Here is a 22,451-nt window from a genome sequence, read left to right as displayed (position 1 = left end):
ACCCTTACTATTATGACATTTGTATAATTATATTTTGAAATGCCTTAGGTAAGTATTGTTATATACTTATCAATACACTTTTTTACATGCACGGAATGTGTCCACCGCAGAGATTGAGTGATGAGATCATATTATTTGCAGGAGCTAGATTGGCTGTGTGGCATTTTGTGGGACCTTGAAGGAACGCGACAGTTTGGGAAAACCTTCATCTAGCAGTCTTCTCTCATGGGTTGTCGCCTTGTCGTGGTAGAGAAGCTTGTATGCCTCCATGACCCAGAGAGCAAAGCTGGCAGGAGCTTTAGGCTCCCAGCAGGTCCAACCATGCCGGACTGGTCAAATGGTAGAGGACAGAGGAAATGGACAATCCCTGGTCCTCCAGGTTGGGGGTTTGGTGTGGGGCTAACAACCCCACCCCGGAAAAAAACTGAATTGTAATGTAAACTGCAGCAAGAACATATTCAATACAGGACCACTAGGAAGCACCAAGCCACGGAACTGGCAAGATGACCCTTTCCAATCAAAACCCTCAGAGGGATGTTGGAAAGGTGAAAGGGGGCCTCCTAGATCCAAAGCACAACATCAAGGCTGGAGCCTGGAACGTACTTTTCATGTACCAGACGTGCAAGATGGCCCAAGTTGTCCACGAGATGATACACTACCAAATTGACGTCTTCGAAGTGAGCGAGTGTCACTGGACTGGATCAGGTAGGATAATTGCATCAGAGTGGATACATCATCCTTCACTCTGGCAGGAAGGACGACAAACACACAGAGGGAAGTGGCCATTATCATATCCAAGAACCATGCAAAATCACTCATAGAATGGGAACCAGTTAGCAAGAGACTCATCAGAGCACGCTTCAACTCTAATTTCTGCAAACTAACAATTATTCAGTGCTATGCACAAACAAATGACGCAGAAGAAAAAACAGGATGCATACTATAAAGCCTTGAAAACACTGCCCTTCCGGACACCACATCATGACATGCTACTTATTACTGGAGACCAAAGTGGGGAATGACAACTCAAACCACAAACAGAACATGGGCAAACACGGATATGGATAAACGAATGAAAACGGCGAAAGACTTGCCAACTTTTGCTCATTAAACGGTCTGGTAATTGGAGGGACTATTTTTCAACATAAAAACAATCACAAGTTAACATGGACATCTCCAATGGAAGAGATCAAAATAAAATTGATCACATTCTCATAAATGGCAAGTGGAGGAAGTCACTTTTGGATATGAGAGCACATAGGGGGGAAAACGTGTATAGCGACCACCATCTCATCATCGCAAGGATCAGACTTAAGCTGAAGAAAACACAAGACTAAAAACCAGTACGAAAGAGATTGGACAGCAAAAGACTTAAAAACCCAGAACTAAAACAGAAGTTCAAGCTAGAACTCAGGAACTGGTTCAAAGCACTTCAAGATCTCAACATCACAGAGGAAAACCTAGTGTAGGATAAATTTGACATCAAGAAAGCCTACAAAGAGTCAAGCAAGGAAACTATAGGATACAAAAAGAAGAACTCAAAGCCATGGTTGACCTACTCCACCTGGAATGCAATTGAAGAAAGATCTAAGGAAAAAGGAAACCTGCTCAACACTCAATCTTCTCGGTTAAAGGAAAAAACGAAAATTGCATACAAAACATTGGACAAAGTAGTCAAAATGAAATCAAGAGCTGATAAAAGAGCTCACATTGAAAACAAAGCTAAACTTGTTGAGGAGGCAGTGGCTGTAGGGGACATGAGCACAGTCTACAAAATGACAAAATAACTTTGCGGAACAAGAAGTCAACTCCACCAGTCAAAGGCAAGACCATCGCCACTGAGAAAGCCCAGGCAGAAAGATGCGTTGAGCATTTTAACACCGTCTTAAATAGACCTCAACCAACTTCTTCATTACAAGATGTTACATATGTTTTTCTATGTTATATATGGCCCACCACTACAAATTAATTCAGACCCCCGCAACCAACGAAGGAGGTCAACAAGGCCATATCCACAATGAAATCAGGAAAGGCTCCAGGCATTGACACCATCCATGCTGAGATGCTCAAAGCTGATTCACAGACCACGGCATATTCACTTACAGACCTGTTCCAACGCACATTGGAGAGTGACAGCATTCCCAAGGACTTCACAAAAGGCCTAATCGTGAGACTTCCCAAAAAGGAGAGCTTGGAAACTGCGACAACTGGCGAGGAATTACACTCCTTTCGCTTCCTAGATAAGGCCTTCTGCAAAATCCTGTTCAACAGGATTAACAGTGCCCTTGACCAGACCATGCGGAACGAGCAAGCTGGTCTTAGAAAAGGGAGAGGCTGCATGGACCACATATTCACTCTACGCATTATCATAGAGCAGTGCCTGCAATGGAAAGCCCCACGATACCTAAATTTAATCGACTTTAAGAAAGTTTTTCATAGCATACACCGAGACAGTCTTTGGAAGATCTTACTGACATATGACATCCCACTAAAACTCATTGAGCTGATCAAGAGCTTCTTTGAAGAATTTGAATGTGCCATCCTGGTCAACAACGCTACCTCAGACTGGTTCCTCGTTACGTCAGGGGCACACCAAATATGCATTCTTTCCCCGATTATCTTCCTGGTTATCATTGACTGGGTTATGATACGCACCACAAGAGACTTCCCAAGGGGAAGCCAGTGGATCCCCTTCTCAGTGCTCGAAGATCTTGATTTCACAGATGACATAGCTCTGCTCTCTTCTAACTAGGCCACTAGATACATGTAAAAAAGACCCAAGAAATGAATATCAACACAACAACAACAACAAATACAACAATCAAGAGAACACCACTGGAACAGGTTGATAGTTTTACATACATTGACGCTGTAATAAGCAAAGAAAACTCCACCTCAAGAGTTACAAGTCCAGGCTAAACAAGGCAAGACACCTTACAACTGAAAAATATCTGGAAGTCTGGCCAATAGAGTTTAAAGACAAAGGGACGAATATATAACAACAATGTAAATTCAGTGTTACTATACAATAGTGAAAGTTGGAGAACCACCAAGATGGACGTGAACTCCCTATCAAACTTCCACAACAACTCCCTGAGGAAAATATGTCGTATATTCTGAACAAACAAGATTTAAAACCGGAACCTGTACATCAAGACCAATTCAAGATGCATAACGCGGGGAGGGGGACATAACAGAGAAAAGGCTCCGGTGGCTGGGACATGTGCTGAGAATGGAATCCAAGTCCATAGCGAAAACTGCCCTATGGTGGACACCACAAGGGAAAATACCACGAGGCAGGCCAAAGACCACCTGGCGACACACCATTCAACACCAACTAAAGACCATGGGGGGGGCCTGTCTTGGGGTGAAACAGAGAAAGCTGCTAAAGACCGTCCGGCGTGGCGTGGGCTTGTTGTGGCCTTATGCTCCACAGGGAGCGAAGAGGAGTACGCTAAGTTTATCTAGCAGTATATTGTCCACATATGCATGTATTCTGCCAATACTTTATCCTCATAACTATTATTTAACAAAATTTACGAATGCATACTACCCTGCAATGACATAGCAGGATAGTATGACATTCACAAAGAAAATGCAACAAAAACTGATAATAGTGCTAAGAGGCATGGCAATGTGCATGCCTGGGATTACACTGAGGCAGAAACCAAACACAAATTAGAGACATTGAAAGCTAAGAAAAGTAATTGGGCTTGGGCAGGACATGTTGCTCTACGGGATAATGGCTAGTGGTCAAGACTAATCATGCAGTGGTAGCCAAAAAAGGGAGCCCGCCCAAGAGGATGTTCACTGTGGAGATTGATGACTTGCATTATGAGTGTTGTATTGTGAAAGCATGAGAGATGGCGACAGCTTAGGAAGCCCTCCGTCCAGCAGTGGATAGGTTGACGCTGTTGATGATGAGGTATATTTTGTTCTGAGAGTACGTGCAATGGGGAGTGGGAGATTAACCTCAGTGATGGCAAATACATTTGAAAATAACAGGTCTGTAAATGCATACATCTAATCAGACATAAAAGCAATAAGCTGTGACCTTTAGAAAGCGTGGGTGTGCATCAGACAATAGCATGCTTATAGTTTATAACAGGTATACAAATACAATGCATGTGTAACACATGTACGTTCAAAGACAAGCTAATGAACACTGCAAACAAGATTGCTTTGCTATTTTAAAATAAATATTCTTACGCGGCATGCGCGCAAGTCAATAAATTACATGTGGGATTAAGGTAGATATTGTCCACAGGCTGACTGTATTGTAAGGATTTGTATTTGATGGGAACACGGTATAAACCATGGCATTTAATAAGAGTTAAAGTTTAAATGTAATGTATCTGCTGGATATAAAGTTACAATATCGTTTTCCATGACAGTATACGAGCTTCCTCATGTATAAGTAAATCAAAATAAGCAACTGTTTTGAAGCTTCATTACAATTCTGCTCAATGCAATATTTATACAATCTGGAGGGAGATTTTATAACTTGAATGTATTAATTATTTTACAGGGAAATGCCTTGACGGATCTTAATTACAATGTTTGTATACTTTTATATTGTTTTATTAAAGGTACAGTAATTTAAAATGTCTCCTCCACTAGAGGGAGCTCTAGAGAATACCTCCAAATCTTATTTTGGCCGCTCTTCCATGCCACTCACCTGATGCCTTGCAAGAGATTTGAGTACCCACACCTATCCCCACCACACGCAACCAGATAATAGACTTACTGAACCACTAACCGTTGATGCACATGTTATTTGTTGTCATGCAATTTTGGGTTTTACTACAATAGCATAGATATAACTATCGAAGACTGTGGTTCTGATTTTGGCAAAGGGTCGTTAAACCCATAATAGATATGTTTTGGTTAGATCGCGTAAATATATGAATGTGTCGTTAAAAGCCGCTACCACCCGACAGCCATGTTGTGGCTTGGCTCTCCAACACACAACCGGTTAGTGCTGTACTAGTGACGACTTGGCACGTTCTGTTTATTTGGCACGGTACACAACATAAAAAAACAAGTATTTTGTACTAAAGATTAATTGCCTAAGTTATCAACAGAAGGTGTGCATTGGATTAATTGCTTATGTGGCAGATGTAATATTGGATAGACGGGACGTAACATTAGCGTAAGACTAAGAGGACACAAAATAAATATTAAATACTCTCAAACACAACTGTCGGCAGTTGCAGAACATGCTTGCCAACAAGGACACTCAATTGATTTTGATAACGTTGAAGTGTTGTGTAAAACCAATTATTACAAGCCGAGACTAATTCGATAATCCATTGAAATGTAAAGAAATACAAACAACTTTAACCGCTCTGACGGCTGCAGGCTTCGTGCGGCCTGGAAGCGTATTTTTCAGTAATGCAGCTTACAATTGCATTCCTTATAGAGGAAACACATGCTAATTAACGGATTACTAATCTATTATGTAATTACAATACCCCCCTCCTCCGCCTCTGATCTCTGCACCTGATTGGGTTCCGTGATGACGTTGCCCTGCGGCTCTTTCAGACCGGAACCAGGTGGATTGCTTCATGCTTCTGGCAAATCGCCCGATGTTGCTGGGTGTAAATGATCAAATTGTAAATGTTGTGGATTTACTGTCCAAGACACCGGTGGGTTGAAGTAGCCACTAATTGGCACGTTGTTTACGTGACAAACCTTACCGGCTGTGTCGGGTGGTGGAGTGTTACGACACATTTATACTTACACGATCTAACCCAAAAAACTGCAATAGAATATTCACATATGCAATGGAATATGCAGGACTTTGATTTATTGAAACCATAGGCATAATTATAGAATGTGGGGGGGGGGGGGGGGATGGTGCAATGGTTCGTGCATATCGCTATAAATGGGGTGACTTTTGTTTGATTGCTGGCGATGTCTAATATCTGTGGCCTTTATCCAGCAATGGATTGACCAAGGGCAGACATTTAAAATGATGTATTAACTAACTATAGAAGGCGGCTCCGTTTAGTATGAGTGAAAATAAAAACAATGCATTTTCTGATTTTATCCAAGCTACCAGTCAAGTACTGCCCTGACCTTGACAATGATGTCACAGGGTATTAAGTGTCCACTTCACAGTAGAGGATACATTTTTGTTATTTTGCTCAATGAATAGGCAGAGGTGAGAGTTAAGGGAAAACCGTTCATCTACGGGCACCACATTGTGCGTGTCCGTCCCTCCCTGTATTAAAAAACAATGCAGAGAAAATTGTCCAAAATAGGACACAGTGTGGCATGCTTTAGTAATTTCTTGACAGGCTTATAATCGCCAGGATATGGAGACAAAAATTGGTAACGCACATTAAAACCGATTATTATATGTCTGAATCTCCAAACACCAACATTGGTCTCAGCAGGTAGCGCTCAGCCTCTTAGACTACTCAGGAATTACAAATGCTACATATGCATGTAGATTACATTTCAAAGTTTCAACCTATCACTGTTGGCAGACTTGAGAATAGTGGGAGATTGTTCTGTCTACCCCAGAAGCATCATCGGCTGAATTGACTCCAAACTGGGGTTACGTTAATGTTGGTGGGGCTGTCGCGTCACGTTGGGCAGGCACCACTGTCTCCCACCCAACACTCACACACAGACAGCTAACAATGAAATGCCACAACATGTGTGCAAGAACACTTGGCGACACTCTGTGTAGATGATGAAGTGTGTTTTATTGGATTGCAGATGTATTCTTGACGCTGAAACTCTGCCCACACACTCTCCAGAGGGAGCCGACACGCCACGTTCCAACGATGAGGCTCTTTTTAGCGACCATCAACATTCACAATCATGCAACATGTCCCCAAGTCCTCGCATGCGAGATGATGTTTCAGTCCTCCATGAGCCTCGGGCAGAATTAGCTTAATGATGCCCGCTTGCTGATATTATAATACGACATTAGATGCAGAGTGTACTGCACATTTCAACAGCCACAATTGAACAGCTGATCAGAATACTCTATTTCCACATTTTAATTAACTTTGTCTCAACTACTTTTCTTGGTGGGCAGGGCGCAGAAGCTTCGAGAAAGTTCTGCAGAATCCCCATTATGAGTTTCATTCTAAAGTGAAGACAAGCGAGCTGCGAGGACAGTTGCAAGGTTGTGAACCTGCCTCAGGCACCCAACACCACAGCAAACATGGAACAAAGACGTAACGAAATGATATTGTACGTGTAACTCATACTAGACATCACAGCTGTTGCACTTACAAACTTCCAATTGATTGTCATTGGTCTTTCCTTTAAGCGTCGTTGGCCAGCCCCAATGGAGGATGGATATTGGGATAGTCTCCCAGGGAAATGAATAGGAATGAAGAAGTTAGACTCTAAGCAGTGGTTACTAAATATTCACGAGGCCAGGGAGGCTAACCTTAGATGATTGATGCACGTGTACAGAAGAGACAACGATGGTGCTATGAGAGAAGTGCTATGGAGATGCCACCAGTGCCGTGCGGTGGGAGTCGAGGGGAGACCTCGGGTGGGATGGGGTGATGCGGTGGAGTGAGACGTGAGGGCAGTGCGTGGGGCGAGAGAAGAGGCATGGAATAGAAGCGCATGGCTTACGATCAAAATAATATTTAAATTCCGAGTCGGACGCCCTGACCAAGCCACCACGGCTGGACTATTGTGTTGGAGAGAGAGGCATATTCAGCTGCTTGCAAGTTATCATTAGTAAAGTGAAATGATAAACTTTACTAGATGCATAGTTCACTGCACAGACACGACTTTATTTACTTGTGAGCTGACCATGAATGCAATGGTTCATAATTTAGCAAATGAGTTTTAAACCGAGTATTCAAGCATTATCAGGTTTGTAAATGCACACATCAGCACTGTTGTGCCATAAGCACGATGTGCAGCAATTATTCTGCAGGAAAGTGTGCCCACTACTGTTTTCAGAACACGTATACAATTATATTCAAATAGCACATCATTAAGCAATTTACCGAGCCTCTAAATCTGAGAAAATTTAATTTTAATTAAATACATTTACATTTTAAAGCAAAATATGTCAGCAGATTATAATTAAAATAATTGTGTGCACATTCTTTCTTTGCATAGTTAAAAAGGTGAAATCTTGACTTAAAGCTTTCGTGACTGTAGGAATTCATATTCTTTGGGCCACAAAAATATCACTACGTTTCGATCGCAACACAAGCAATCGTCATCAGGTGAAAAATGTAGCGGGAGAGCTGCTGAGGCAGGAAAAATACATGATATATTTCCGATCGAAACGTCGTGATATTTTTTTTTCTATGTACGTGGCTTTACCAAAAGGTGATTTTTTCCGGAAAATAATCACAGATGCATGACACAAGGGCTTGTTTTTACTGCTCACTGCTGTTAGTTATACATGTTAAACTACACGATATCATGAAGCATTTTCTTAACACTACAAACATATTCTCCCATTGGCATAAACAGTTTTTTATGCTCTATTAAGCCCACGAGAATGGCATGGGATATGGAGGGATTCATCCAGCAGTGGCTTGACAAGAGACGATAATTAAGTGATCAAACCCACTTTAAGTATAATCTGACAGTTTATAAATATAGCAACGATGGGCATTATGCAGTACTTATATTTCATCATAAATAGCATTTCTAATGCTATATAAGTACATAATACATTCCAAACATGTCCGGGTATTTCTAATTGATGTTCATTTCCAGCATGCGTGAACACGTGTGAGTCACACACACCAGCAGGGTGAGGCCATGCTCAGTGATAACTTTTAGATTCGGAGCTAGAAAACTGCAAATTCGAATCGGCAATTATTGTACCACCAAACATAAGTGTTGCACTATGTCCAATAGACAAATGGGCCATACGATTAAGCACATAATTCAAGTCTGTATATGGTTGAACCACATTGTAATTTTCTGTTTACCATTTTTAGTACAGTATATCATTACCGTAAGTGTTAACATTGGAGTCAAATAGGTGAACGCATCAGGATAAAACAGTATCTTTTTTGTTATTCGAATAAAAAAATACACTGCTGTACAGTGTCATCATTGAATTGTAGTTATTCAGTCTTCATATTCTTGGGTTCTTTTGGTAAAGTCACGTAGAAGAAGAAGAATAAAAAAGAAAGTGAATAAAAAAGATTATTTTTATTGTATTTATTTATTTTTTATTCACTTTATTTATTCTTATTTTTCTAGCTACGTGACTCTACCGAAATAACCAAAGAATATGAATTCCTGCAGTCACGAAAATTTTAAGTCAAAAAATTTGATTCAGTCTTCCTTGAAGAGGTAACTCAATCAGAATGTCAAGAACTACTTTTAAACGACCTGACAGAAGAGACATGCTTCATTGTGACTCTTCATTGGTATATTTGCATTCTTAAGCAACAGTCAAAAAGTACAAAAGGATAAAAATGAAACATTTTACATTTAAACTATTCACGTGATATATATCGTTTCCTCCAACATGACCACACATACTGAGGTCTGCATAAACAGAAGGTGAAGGTGCAGCGGTGACGACCCTTGCTCACATCACTGCAGGAGTGACAGCTGCAGGGAGCGAAGGGGGCCTCACTCTGGGCGCTACGATGGGACTCGTCCTCCACGATAGCCAGAGGTGGGGGGGGGGGGGTACCCACACGAAATTCAATCCCCATTCAAAAAATAAAATATAATGAAAGGCGACAGTAATATACAGTATTGCTTTCAACTGCATTACAAAACTTAGATAAATTGCACACACGTTAGTATTATCTTTGTTAAACATGCCGCAAGGCACAGATAATTTGCATACAATAGATGAAATATATGCTAATCTGCTTACATTAGATTCAGTTTAGTAGAGCCCATTTAATGAATTCCCTTTATTTTTTGTAAGAGCAAGTAATATAGATAAGAAGAAAAATCTATCTGAAGCCAAGGCTGGCTGCATTGTTTTTTTTGACTATAAATCGCAAGATTAGTTTACTTGTTTGTTTAATAAATGTTTATTTTGAGTGTCAACATTCTTGCAGGACGCAATAATTTTGCAGTTTAGTTTTGCGTGAATACAAAAAAAGAGTGATTTCAACAGGAAATGAGTAAAGTCATCTCCGAAGCGTGACCCTGCAATCACAGGGAAATAACCAGGACAAAAGTGATGTATTGCTGTATCCCATTTCAAGCATGGACAATCTGCCCCTTCTCCCACCCATCTTCAATCTTTCCCATGCTCATATCAAACGCCACACTGGCTAAGGGACTCGAACTAAGTATTCGATGAGACCCCCAACGTCAAGGCTCTCACACTGTGGTTGCTCTGGTGTCATGAAAGCGATTTGGGTTATGCAAGTAACCAGGAGACTGCTGCCAACATACCATGGACAGTTTAATTTCACTAACATGCTCTAAAGGTGCAAATGTATACGCCCTGGTGTATTTATAAGCAATTCATTGGCAAAATGGAGTGACCAACGGTAAAACGCATTGGGAGGTTGTAACGCACCGCATTGGTGTCTCTCCCGGGGATCGTGAAGCCATTCAGGTGTGGCAACTATACCTGTTAAAGGTTTTATTTACATTCGCTTAGCTAGAACACATACATCGCTCTTCTTCACAAAAGGGGTATAGAACATACATCTGCAAGACTTTTTGTCCAGACCACTGCTGCTGGAAGGGCCTTCACTATCGGGAGCTCGAGACATGCATCTCGCAGGTATGCGGCCTCCTCTTCCTTACCGACCGGGCGTCTTTGACGAGGTGGGAGCCCACACACTTTGCCCCGACACGCACGATCTGACGAAGGACTCACTGTGTGTGGTGGGTCCCTTTACACTGCCGGTGGACAGAGGCGGGGCGGGGGGAGTTAAGAAACCTGCCCCATTGTTTCAACTACCGCACCGGGAGGTCGAACTGAACCGGTGACCCCTGCATTGTAATTCCACTGCGCTGACCGTTGCAACGTGGCAGCAACAAAGACAAATGGATGTGCTGGAAGCTAATCTGATCAATGGACACACAGCGTTCTACCAGACAGGTGAGGGGAAACACAAACCCACCAATGTATGAAGTGATCTAGTGGAGCATCATTAAGAGGAGTGCGATGCAATGGCGCATTATTTACCCTAACCAATTGCTGGTTTATCGGGGGATTGGAGGGAGGGTGAGAAGGGTAACGGAATGGGGAGGGTCAGGAGACAGTTCATCACTGGTTGAGATAAAACAGCTGATAAGTGGAATTCAATGACTCAACGCATTTCGCTATAAATCACAGTGCAGTATGACCTATTTTACCATCAAATACCCTATGGCTGGGGCCAACCCTTTTTGTTACAAAATATCCTGGAATTTACAGTACAGGACAATCTGATTTTATTTCAGTAATTTCACGCAGGAGGTAGCAAACTGCGCTATGAACCCTATGACCCCAGTTTAATTCCAAATCATGGCTAGCATCAGGGGCATGTAATATGTGAACCAGTGCTTGTGAACACGTTCAGTGTGGGATAGGAATTTAGTTTCATACCAAACCTCATCTGGCCTGTGGGGAGTGCGTGACAACGTCCACTACACGTGGAGTGTTTGTTCGTGAATTGTATCTCGAACATCACTCGGGAACTTATTGAAATATTGACCACCTGGTGTGAGTGAGTCAAATAAGCACAGCGTTCTCGTCACTGCTTAATTAACACGGGTACAGTATACAACGTAGCACAAATGACCATCGTGAGAACAGTACAACGTCGCATATCTGACCGCCACATATCCACCCTGACAAGTGAACAGCCCACACCCAGTGCAGAAATTGTGCATTTTGTACTTTTAAAGCTATGGTCACAAATCAGACCTTTTCATATTTTCGCCTCTACCAACACCCCAGAGCACTGTGTTTAAGGTGTTACACCGTAATGTGATGTCGCTTTATAATGTATTGGAATACAACTATGCTAGTAAAAGCAATCCTTTAGTATTCTCGAGCAATTGAACACGGCCATGTGTTGTGAACATGACAGTATTTCTATATACACCACATATACAAACGCTATGGATTAATGAGATATTTTTATGCTGAGGTCTGCCCCGATTTGGTTTTCCTTAAGGTCCATTGACTGTGACCTTCTCGTGCCGCCTTATTTGGAATTCTAGACGTGGCTGTCCCAGGCTATTTGCTGACTCTTACACTAAGTGGTGGGGTTTGTTGTGACCTCTACACCGTAGAGCTCATCATTGAACACATGGTTTTGATATCGGACGTTTAAACCACGAATGCTGGACCGTTGAAAGATGCCAAATGTTTACGTTTTCTCTTGTTTAATGGTCTGCATGTCAACTGTTTGTGTAAATTGCAGACGGTAATTAGACTTTTGATTTCAGGTCACATGATTTATGCCAATATTCTTACACTTACAATTTGCATTTGACTCCAGTGAATTTCGCAGATATATACCCTCTCAATTTACTCCTCGTTATGTGTGACGCTGCCATCGTGTCATCGTTGTCGCACTGCACTTGCAATCCACGTTTGATATCCCAGGGTGGCATCCCCTGCCTCTGTACACCCAACAGTATACATGGGATTGCCAACGGTAGTCGACCAGCAAGTTGAATGTGTTGGGATAAAGTGCGGGGTACTTCCACCTTTTCCAAGACTTCTGGCCGGTTTTGAACAGTCGGACAAAATATGTTTGTTTAACACGTAGGCTTTCGCGACACACTTATAAATAACGCGATCTAACCCAAAAACGTTAATTATGGACAAAATATGTTCTGGTGGCTCCGTAAACAATAATAAAATAATATACTCCCGAAGGGAATGCCAATGACATAAAATGACAGCGTACATTTAAAAATGGTAACAATTAATAAATATGTTCATCAGCAGCCATGATCTAGCCACTGCTTGATGAACGCCTTCACAATGTCGTCACCATCCGCCGTGATTTCGTGAGCCAAGAATGGGTCTCGCGCTGCGACATGAGGACAGCTTTATTGTGTGGCTCAGTCTGGAGCACCCGTTGTGTGCACTGAGCTTGCTTATACATTCATGCAGCATGTCTCGTATCCTACTCACTGGACACTGAGGTATGGATGAATATGTGAAAATGTGAGATATGTATACATAACTAGAACAAATTGTAGTTATATCATGCACATGTCGGTTACAAGACAAAATAATGTGAAAACTGCTCAGTAAGTACGGATATGTTTTCCTGTGCTTTATAAATAAGCGGTTGTGTGCGAGATTAAGAAGACATATCACGCGTGAAACGGTTAGATTTGTGAAAATGTATAGAAATGGACAGGTGTATGATACACAAACACTGCACTGGGCATGGGAGGTTAATTGGTTGGGCGAATATGTGACGTACTGTATTGCAAAATGTGTAATTCATTTGTGCGTAAATCGCTTTGCTTTTGATTGCTTACTTTCGTGAATTATTATAAAAATATAAAAATACATCGGTATACAATGCATCTATTATTTTACTTCCAAAATGACCAATGTTACTTTACATTTTAGACAGCTCTAAACGTACATCTTAAACAATCTCTCTAAATGATCATACTTCTGAAAATGCAAACCATTCTGGCGCATATGATTTTTAATTGATACATATTTTGCAGAGGGAATCTACTGCGCTCATTTATCAAAACAGTCATCAAAGTGAAATTGACTCATGAAGGTCACACGTGGTTCAGTGCAGACTTGAGTGACGGCGCAGGAAATTGGTTATTCGGCAGCATTTAAACGATTGTCGACCACAGAGAGGAAACGAAAACTCTACATCTTTGAGACTGCCTTTAGAAATATGAGCTCCCCCACTTCGGCACCCATTAATCGTACATTTAACAATGGATGACAATGAAGCTTCCGACTTTGAATATCTCCAAAAGCCACACTTTGTGTCTTGTAAATCCAACATTTAATTTTTTATGGGAAGTATTTTGACACAAGGCTAGAGGTCGCCTCTTATATCTCCCAGTGCGGTCGATTAAGCAATCGGCAGGTTGCTTGAATTCCCCTCTCTGTCAGTCACTAATTTAATTTCAGGCAAGACTCAAAAAGCAGTATCGATGGGTACACCACAACTCTCTGATCGGCAGGTTGTATGTGTTGGGGTAAAGAAGTAGGTACTCCCACCTCTTCAAAGATGTCCAACATGCCTGGCCAGGGTGGAAGAGTAGGCCAAATACCATATTAAGGGGCTCTCTAGAGCGCCCTATAGTGGAGGCCCTTCCATCAGCAGTGGGTTGGGCAAGCAACTGCAGGACTGCACCTTTACTTATTTTGATAATTCAGATAACATACATGTGATTGGGTATTATAATCTTATAATTAAACGTTACAAGTAAAATATTAATGGAAATAATTTTGTCATGACATTTTGCTGACATCTGGGCAGTTTGTTGATGACTTGCTGTGACTGTGTCTCTGCTGCTTCACCTGTGCTTTACAGCATGGTCCAATAAAAGCCAGGCTATTAAATTGTATGATTTGAAAGTAATTATCGCAACTCCTGCTACAAACGCATGATTTTATTGCTGTGCAAGAGTTTCCTTCACCATAGAGTAAGTGTTTACCAATTCACACACAACTCCCAGTAATTTGTGTTCACTGTGGCATCATGAAGGATTTGTTTTGTTTAGCCAGTAATGGAAATATAACCTTTTCCTCAATGTAAATTAAATATATAGTCATATTGGCCAGTATAAGCAAGACGTGTATACTACTTGCTATAATATTATGTTTCAGAGACATGGTCAGACTACAGCAGTAGATGGGATAATGGATGATGGTCAGGAATAGTGACGAAGTTACAGCTAAGTAGGGGAACACATCCAATAGACATCCAGCGAGGAGATAGAGTTATTAAATCAGTTGTTGTATAGGTGCTATGTGGATTCCTACAACGCATGATCATAAGAGATGGCAACACCTAAGGACACCTTCATTCAGTAGTGACTTGATCATTGGTGGTAATGATGCGCATCTTAAAAGTAAAAGTGCATTGACTGTCTGTGCATTTAAAATAAATAAAGCATTATTATTGGTGCAGTAGATGTCACGTAAGGAGTTTTTTTCCATGAGAGAATTCCTGTCAACAAAAATTGAGACTAATCATTAAAATAACTTTTCTTGGCATAGTTCACTGGCATCATAGCAATACTTTGGAATAAAATTATGGAAATGGTTAGAAAATAACATTCAAAATACTGCATGCTATTTACTGACGAAATAATCAGGTATTTTTCTGGCTTTTCATTGTCAAAATATTAAGGAAACACAACAATTGAAATTGAGTCAACCCTAACCTGACCGCCTGAAATGATTTTCCTGTGGATTTGTATTGCAGCGTCAACACCGAGAACGTTATGGAGAAAATGAAACGCGTTTCACTGGAGAAATTGTAGCCTTAAAAATGAGTATATGAGGTGTTGACAGTTCCAGTCAGGCCTGCAATGGTGGTAACCAGATGGACCTGCCCATGTTGCAACTTCTTTGGACAACCACTAGTGTGTATATACTAATTTTGTACGCAGGCATTCCCGATAAATATTATAATTTATAATTAGTTTCTTTTGGGTAGGTCATGTAAAAACGTGTCTCTTAAAAACGTGTGTCGTAAACCCTCCTCCACATGGCACAGCCAATGAATAAACGTGTCACGTGATTCAAACGTGCTACATTTGTTACTGTGCTGGAGAGCAACCTCACAACATTTAAATGGGTAATGACATATTGCTGGAGATTACATCCAGCATCTTCAGGTTAATAGAAGCTCAGATTATAATCAGCTTTGTCGGGTCAAGGAGGGTTTATGACACGCATTACTTCTATGACCTATATTCTTTGGGTCTTTCAGTAAAGCCACGTAGATAGAAAAAGAATACACAAGCAATCGTCATCAGGTGAAAAAAATATAGCGAGAGAGCTTGCCGAGGCAGGAGAAAATACAGCGTGAGAGCTGCTGAAACACGAAGTGATATAGGCTTGAGATGGGCTCAGCCCAAGGGTAAGTGGGCGGGGCTAGAGGTGGAATTTGCATGTCAATGTGGAGGTGGCCATTGTACTGCGAGAGATTCGCATGTCAATGTAAACAAACCAACGCAACGGTGGCTGTGCTCGTGAGACATCCAGCTCGTTAAAAAACGAGGGACAACACCACATCGAGGAAAAGGAGCAACAGTGGCTGTGTTAGTGATACATTTAGCGTGTATGTAACTCAGAGAGACGGAAATAACTGCTAGCATCGGCAGGTAGGATGGAAACATCACAGCCAGTTATGACCTAAACTACATTGACATGCAAATAACGTCCTTCCAATGATTGCTCAGTTTGTATCCATCCTCTCGATTGAAATTGTGTCTGTGTTTATATATCTGGATGGCTTCATGAACGAATCTTTGTTGATAGCCAGTGGGCTCTCTGTGTCTCGGTGTGTGTGTCTCTCTCTCTGTTTGTCTATTTGTCTTTGTGTCTGTGTTTTGTCTCTCTCTCAAATTTAGCAATCTTTGGAAGAACGTAATCAACCAGGTAGGGTGTTGACTGTAATGTTAGCCGACTCTCTGTGTTGTATTGCATTATATTTGTAAGTTTACTGTTTGTTTTCTCATTCATTCTCACCTGATGATGGTTGCTTGTGTTGCAATCAAAACGTCGTATTCTATTATAATTTAAGTTATTGTCTTTATACGTGACTTTACCGAAAGAACCAAAGAGTAACACCTGCTATGTATGGCAAGGTGATGGTTTTGATTGGGTCCTCAGATGGTTCTTTCCCAACTGTTGGGGTGATGGCTTTACGGATTGTGTTGTCCGAATATCCATTCATCTTGAGGGCTTGGTGTACGTGCTCCAGTTCACTGGCTAGGTGGTGATGGTCGGAAATACGAGCTCTATGGTGTAGAGTTTTCATGAAGAATTCTTCTGGGATGGATGGTGGTGGGAATCAGGTTTTAGTTAGGCATCTGTATGGGTGGCTTTCCTGTAGACAATGTCCCATTGAGCCATCTGGTCTCTTTTCGATGAACACATCAAAGAATGGTAACTTGCCATCCTTTTCCACCTCCATGCTTAATTTGATGGCTGGGTGTATGGAATTTATATAGTTGAAAAATTGGCCCTGCGCTGGTAGGCCATGTGGCCAGATAACGAAAGTTTCATCTGCGTATCTCTTCCACAAGGAAGGACGTAGGGTGGATGCCTGAATGGCATCTGTCTCAAAAATTTTCCATGAAAACATTGGCTACAACTGGAGGTAAGGGAGAACCCATTGGGATACTTTCAACTTGTTTGTAGAATGCCCCATTCCAGGTGAAGTAAGTGTTGGTGAGGCAGTGTCTCACCAGGGCCGGTACATCCGCATTCAGTGCTTGTTGGACCAAATCTTCAATGATTGCAATGGTGTCAGGCAGAGGAATTTTGGTAAACAAAGAGACTACATCGAAACTGACAAGCAAATCACCTGGAGATAGTGAGAAGTCCTTAATTAATGATACCAAGTGAGCTGAGTTTAAGTACAGCTGAGGAGGTCTTACCAGTGAATGGTTGTAAGGTCTCAGACAGAAATCGGGCCAGTTTGTAGGTGGGTGAGTCAATGGTGGAGACGATAGGATGGAGTGGTGTACCTTCTTTATAGATGTTTGGTAAGCCATAAAATCTGGGCGATCTAGCAGTTGGTTGGTTCGATTAAAGATGTCGAATCAGTGATGATATTCTTGGTTTTCGTAACCAGGTGGTTGGTAGGATCTCTATTGATTTTGGTCTAGCTGCCATCATTTAGTAGGTCCTGAATGTTGTTATTGTGTGTGGGTTTGTCCATGATGACAGTGGCATTGCCCTTACATAAAGGGAACCAATTATGAATTATGTTGGTCGGGAAAGCCGACGTATAAAATGAGTATATATACACTGTAATATGTCCATTTTCACGACTTTCGACAATCAGAAAATATTACTACAGTGGTTCAAACGCCTGATATATTATCTCCCATTGGGATTATACTCAACCATCTGTACACAACAGCAATAATAGCCACTATTTGCCACTAAGTGGTGATGAGGTCTCACATCGCGTGTGCTTCCACTAGCACTAATGTTTACAAAGTGAACCAGGTAATAATTTTAAGGGTGTCACATTTGCAATTGATGTTGGTTATGGCGGGAAATCAAAATAGTCCCCAGGTTAATAGGGCAGTCCGTTTTGACAATCACTCCCACCCTGCTCTCACATTAATCCTAATTTCAGCTTATATCATAATATCTCAAGGTGCGATATATCAATTGCAATGGGAGGGATGGGTAAGAAGTTAAAGAGGAAATTCTTTCTTATATAAAATAACTGATTTCAGGCAGAACTTGAAAGTCTTCATCGAAATCGACTTCCCCCTGACGGCCTAGGGCAGAGAGTTCCACAGTCCAGCATGAAAGTGAATGCCCGATCTCCCATGGTCAGGCATCGGCAACCAAAATGACAAGATAGAACCATTTTTTTCGAATTCTGTAATAAAAAAATGCAAATTTTCAAAATCCGCAGTGCACATGAATACGAGACTGTGGTGATCCTTAATAAATAACGCCACGAAGAAGTTGTTAAAGAGCCACCGCATTCGGCTCCAGAGTCGCAGGTTGCCGTGCTCTGCCCATGATGGACTTGAGCTTCGTTCTGGGGATGCAGAGGAGATCCAGGTCGGTCGGTTATTGTTGAAACGAAGGGGTGCAGCAGCAGCTCCCAATCATACTGGGGAGCGAGATCATTCAGGACCTTGAATGTGAGAATGAGGGGGCCTTTATTTCGATATGAAATCTAACTGCCATCTATTTACGTGATGCATGAACAGGGTACAGATCATTCCTGTTATGCATAGCAGAACATTTCTAACAGCTATAGCAAGTGAATGTATCAAGTATATGAGCCTTGCCCAACAAACTGGTTTGTTCGTATAGCCCTCCTCAGTCAGGCAGCATACACTGTGCGAATACGTATGCTGTGTCTCATCATTCACACTGCAGAGAAGATGAGAGATGACAAGATTTCCAGTTTTCATTTGATGCCAGTATTTCGGTAGCAGTTACAATGATGCCACCATATCAATAAAAAAGATACACAGGCATTCCAATAGGTAAAAATGTATGAAAGCATCAAAATATATGCAAGTATGTTCAATTTGTTAAGATGGGTGTATATTTATAAAGTAGTGCCATATGTATATACGGTGTATACAACGCTTAAAAATAAATGTTAGACTATGGATACATTAATTTTCTCACTATTTAATCAAAGTTGTCATATCCCACAGTAAAACCATTGGTATAAAAATATATAGCCAATTTTGTGTTCATGCTATTTTGGAAATAGAAAGCAATGTGGGTGTAGTTGCACTGCCATCATAATGGAAATGACATCAAATTATGACACACATCTTGGCAAAATTGTCCCCAAATGTTAGGAATATTGACAATTGAAATATATACCAGGCTCTAGAGACACCACGTATAACAGCATTACTTCAATGTCAAACCTTTGGGGATAGTATTTTTCTGTAATATACCATTGGGCGATTTGTCACTGCAAAACCCCAAATGAAATGATAACATAAAATTTAGAGGCCCTTTTCAATATCAGCATCAGCCATAATCCACTGCTGAATGAAGACCTCCACAAGCCATTGCCATGTCTTATGGTTCTGCAGTGTAACAATCCACCCAGCTCCCATACACAAGCGAAATTCATCGTCCTCTTCTCCTCGGTATTGAAATAGCGCCTATTTCCCTTCAAATCAAATCTGTAAACGACAATTTAAAAAAACCCACAATCATAATTGAATAATAATGCAGTCTGTGAAACTGTAAGCTTCAAACAAGACACATACGTGTGTGAAAATACTCCATCATAATTTGTTGAAAACCGGCATTGTGGTCTTAGATTACCATGAAAATACATTCGAGCAAATGTGACCCACTGGCAGTGACTCAGTGATCATTTAAAATGTGTTGTCGAGGTCCTCTGTTATCCACAATGATGTTCAAAATTATGAGATGAATCCAAAACATTCAAATGCTTTATTTTTAATTTAAAACATACCGTAATACATAATAAATTAAGCAAATGGGAATATGTTTTGCACTAAAATAAATATTTTAAATGTGAACAATTTACTTCTATTCTTCACCTGAAATTGCTTACATTTTCTATTGCCAAGTTGTAATGTTTAAACCTAACGTTATTCTATTTGAATCTTTATCTGAGGACAACTCTTACAGTACAATGAAATTGTCATGTTTTAAATTCATGAGAAATAACTCTGAAGAAAAAAAATTGTACAGATGCAAAAAGCAAACATTTTATTGATGCAATTCAAACATGTCGTATAAAATATAGACAAAACAAATGTAGCTTGATTTCAGAGCATTTCAAATGTAATGATTATCATTTAAAGTGCCTCATGTGTATAACAAATCTTAATTTACTTATCAACCTCGCTAGGTATTATCCCTCGCATAAAGTGGCCTTCACAAACATCAATAATTTACATTCATAATTGACATGTCAACTCAATGTTCATCACATCATCTGCTATAGTTGGTAGGTCAATCTGAGTGTTATCTTTACCTTTAAATTATCGTTTTGTTCAACATTCCAACAGTTTTGTTCTTTCTTTGTGGTACCAGCAGCTCTTCTGCTACTTATGTTAAAACACACACACAAGTTAACTGATTAAATTAAAGGCATCAGCATATAAGAGCAGAGTGGATTGAGGGTGCTTGCAGATGCATGGTTTGACAGTTAAACTATTATTGTTGCTAGCCCATCATCGCATTCACACTTAACTATGGTAGTGATTGTATTCTGAATAGCTACTCTAGCAGGCAACATTTGAAATGTTGACTTTTTTCATCCACGAAAATCAGCCTTGCAACCCGAGTACCATGCGCTTGTTCAGTATTAGCAAAAGCCCAGTGACGCAATTAAAGTTTGTAAGCACGATGTCTCTCAAGACACGTACACATTATACTTTGGAATTCATTGGAATAACATTCACAGAATGTGAGGCAATCGATTCAAATGAGATGCCAACATTGTCAGCATTGTATCTAAAGACACACATAACTTCCTGTGGTTAAACTAATTACTTTTGGAAACGTGGCAATATTGGTGGGGCATTTCAGTGGGTGCACAATATATCACCGTGTAGTTCCGTGATTAAAGAGGCAAAATAAATATCTCACCAAAATAAAGGTATGTGGATATATGCAGTGCTGGTAAACCGATTGTGGGTAGTAGCTAATGACATTTAAGTACAGCAAACATTATTATTAAACGAACATTTGACTTTTAAAATATCTGTTGCATCTTAAACGGTTCATTAATTGTAGATTTTATTTATTTAAAAACAGCATCACGCAGCAGAGACCTTGAAGCCAAGATCGAGGGACCCTCTCCTTACATCACGCTCGAAAAATGTAGAGTTTGTAAATATTATGGTACCACGTTTTTTACAGTTAATATAACTGAGTTTAAATGTACATATTACTGTATTTCCTTGATAATTAATGGATGTTTTTCATTAATAAAAACTTTGAGCTGGGGATTTGCATGTTAAATTCGCATCCCTAGTTGCCCTCTGACCTCAGCTACAGCCATCACTTACACATGAATGAGTGTGTTGTCCTATTTAATGTGACCAAGAAAGGTGGAGCATTGCCTCGACCCTCTCCCCACACCCTCTCATCCTCCTTCCCTCTCATTGGCAGTCAGAAAGCCACCTGCCCCCCCCCCTCTTAATCACGTGGGTGCAACCAAGAGATCGAGTTGTTGTTAATGGTTGACTTTACTCATGTTAAGCAGTGCTGTTCACGAACATTACACAAGGGGATTTGGAATAGAGCTTAGTACTCCCCTCTTCCTTCCAAACCTAGAGATGCAGTTCACTACCCAGGAATCATTCTGAATGGCAGCTCTCCAATGCGTGTGCTGTTTGGCACAATTTTGACCGTTTCGCTCCACGTGCCGAGTTCCTAAAGCTCTCAAAACGCGGAGGGAAACGTCAGACATCAAGCCAAACTGCACAGGGTACAACCCAAAACCACATCAACACAACTATACAGCACAACCGAGTAGAAGTTACAAACGACAGTTTGAGACAGCAGAGTGATGTGCTTTAGACATCTCCATGTTTTTTTGCTTAAGTTGTTAAATAAATAAAATTTCAATTATATACAACCACACTTACTCTTTATTGGCTATATATGAGATGGTATCTGAAATGTCAAAGACCAAAGACAATCCTATGGGCTTGGGCCAACATCCATCCACTTCCACTTCCACTCAGGTGTCCGTTTTAGATGATCAAACACATCTATATGTGTAAAGTATAGCCCTTTTTAAAGCCACAGCTGGATGAAGGCCAATCTAACACCACGACGATCATGGGAGCTTTATCGACCATAA

The sequence above is a fragment of the Lethenteron reissneri genome, chromosome 8, assembly GCF_015708825.2.
Source record: "Lethenteron reissneri isolate LAM-NWPU_2019-01 chromosome 8, ASM1570882v1, whole genome shotgun sequence".
In the NCBI taxonomy this organism is placed as follows: Eukaryota; Metazoa; Chordata; class Hyperoartia; order Petromyzontiformes; family Petromyzontidae; genus Lethenteron; species Lethenteron reissneri.
The sequence above is the reverse complement of the archived record's forward strand: the minus strand, read 5'-3'. Positions refer to the sequence as shown.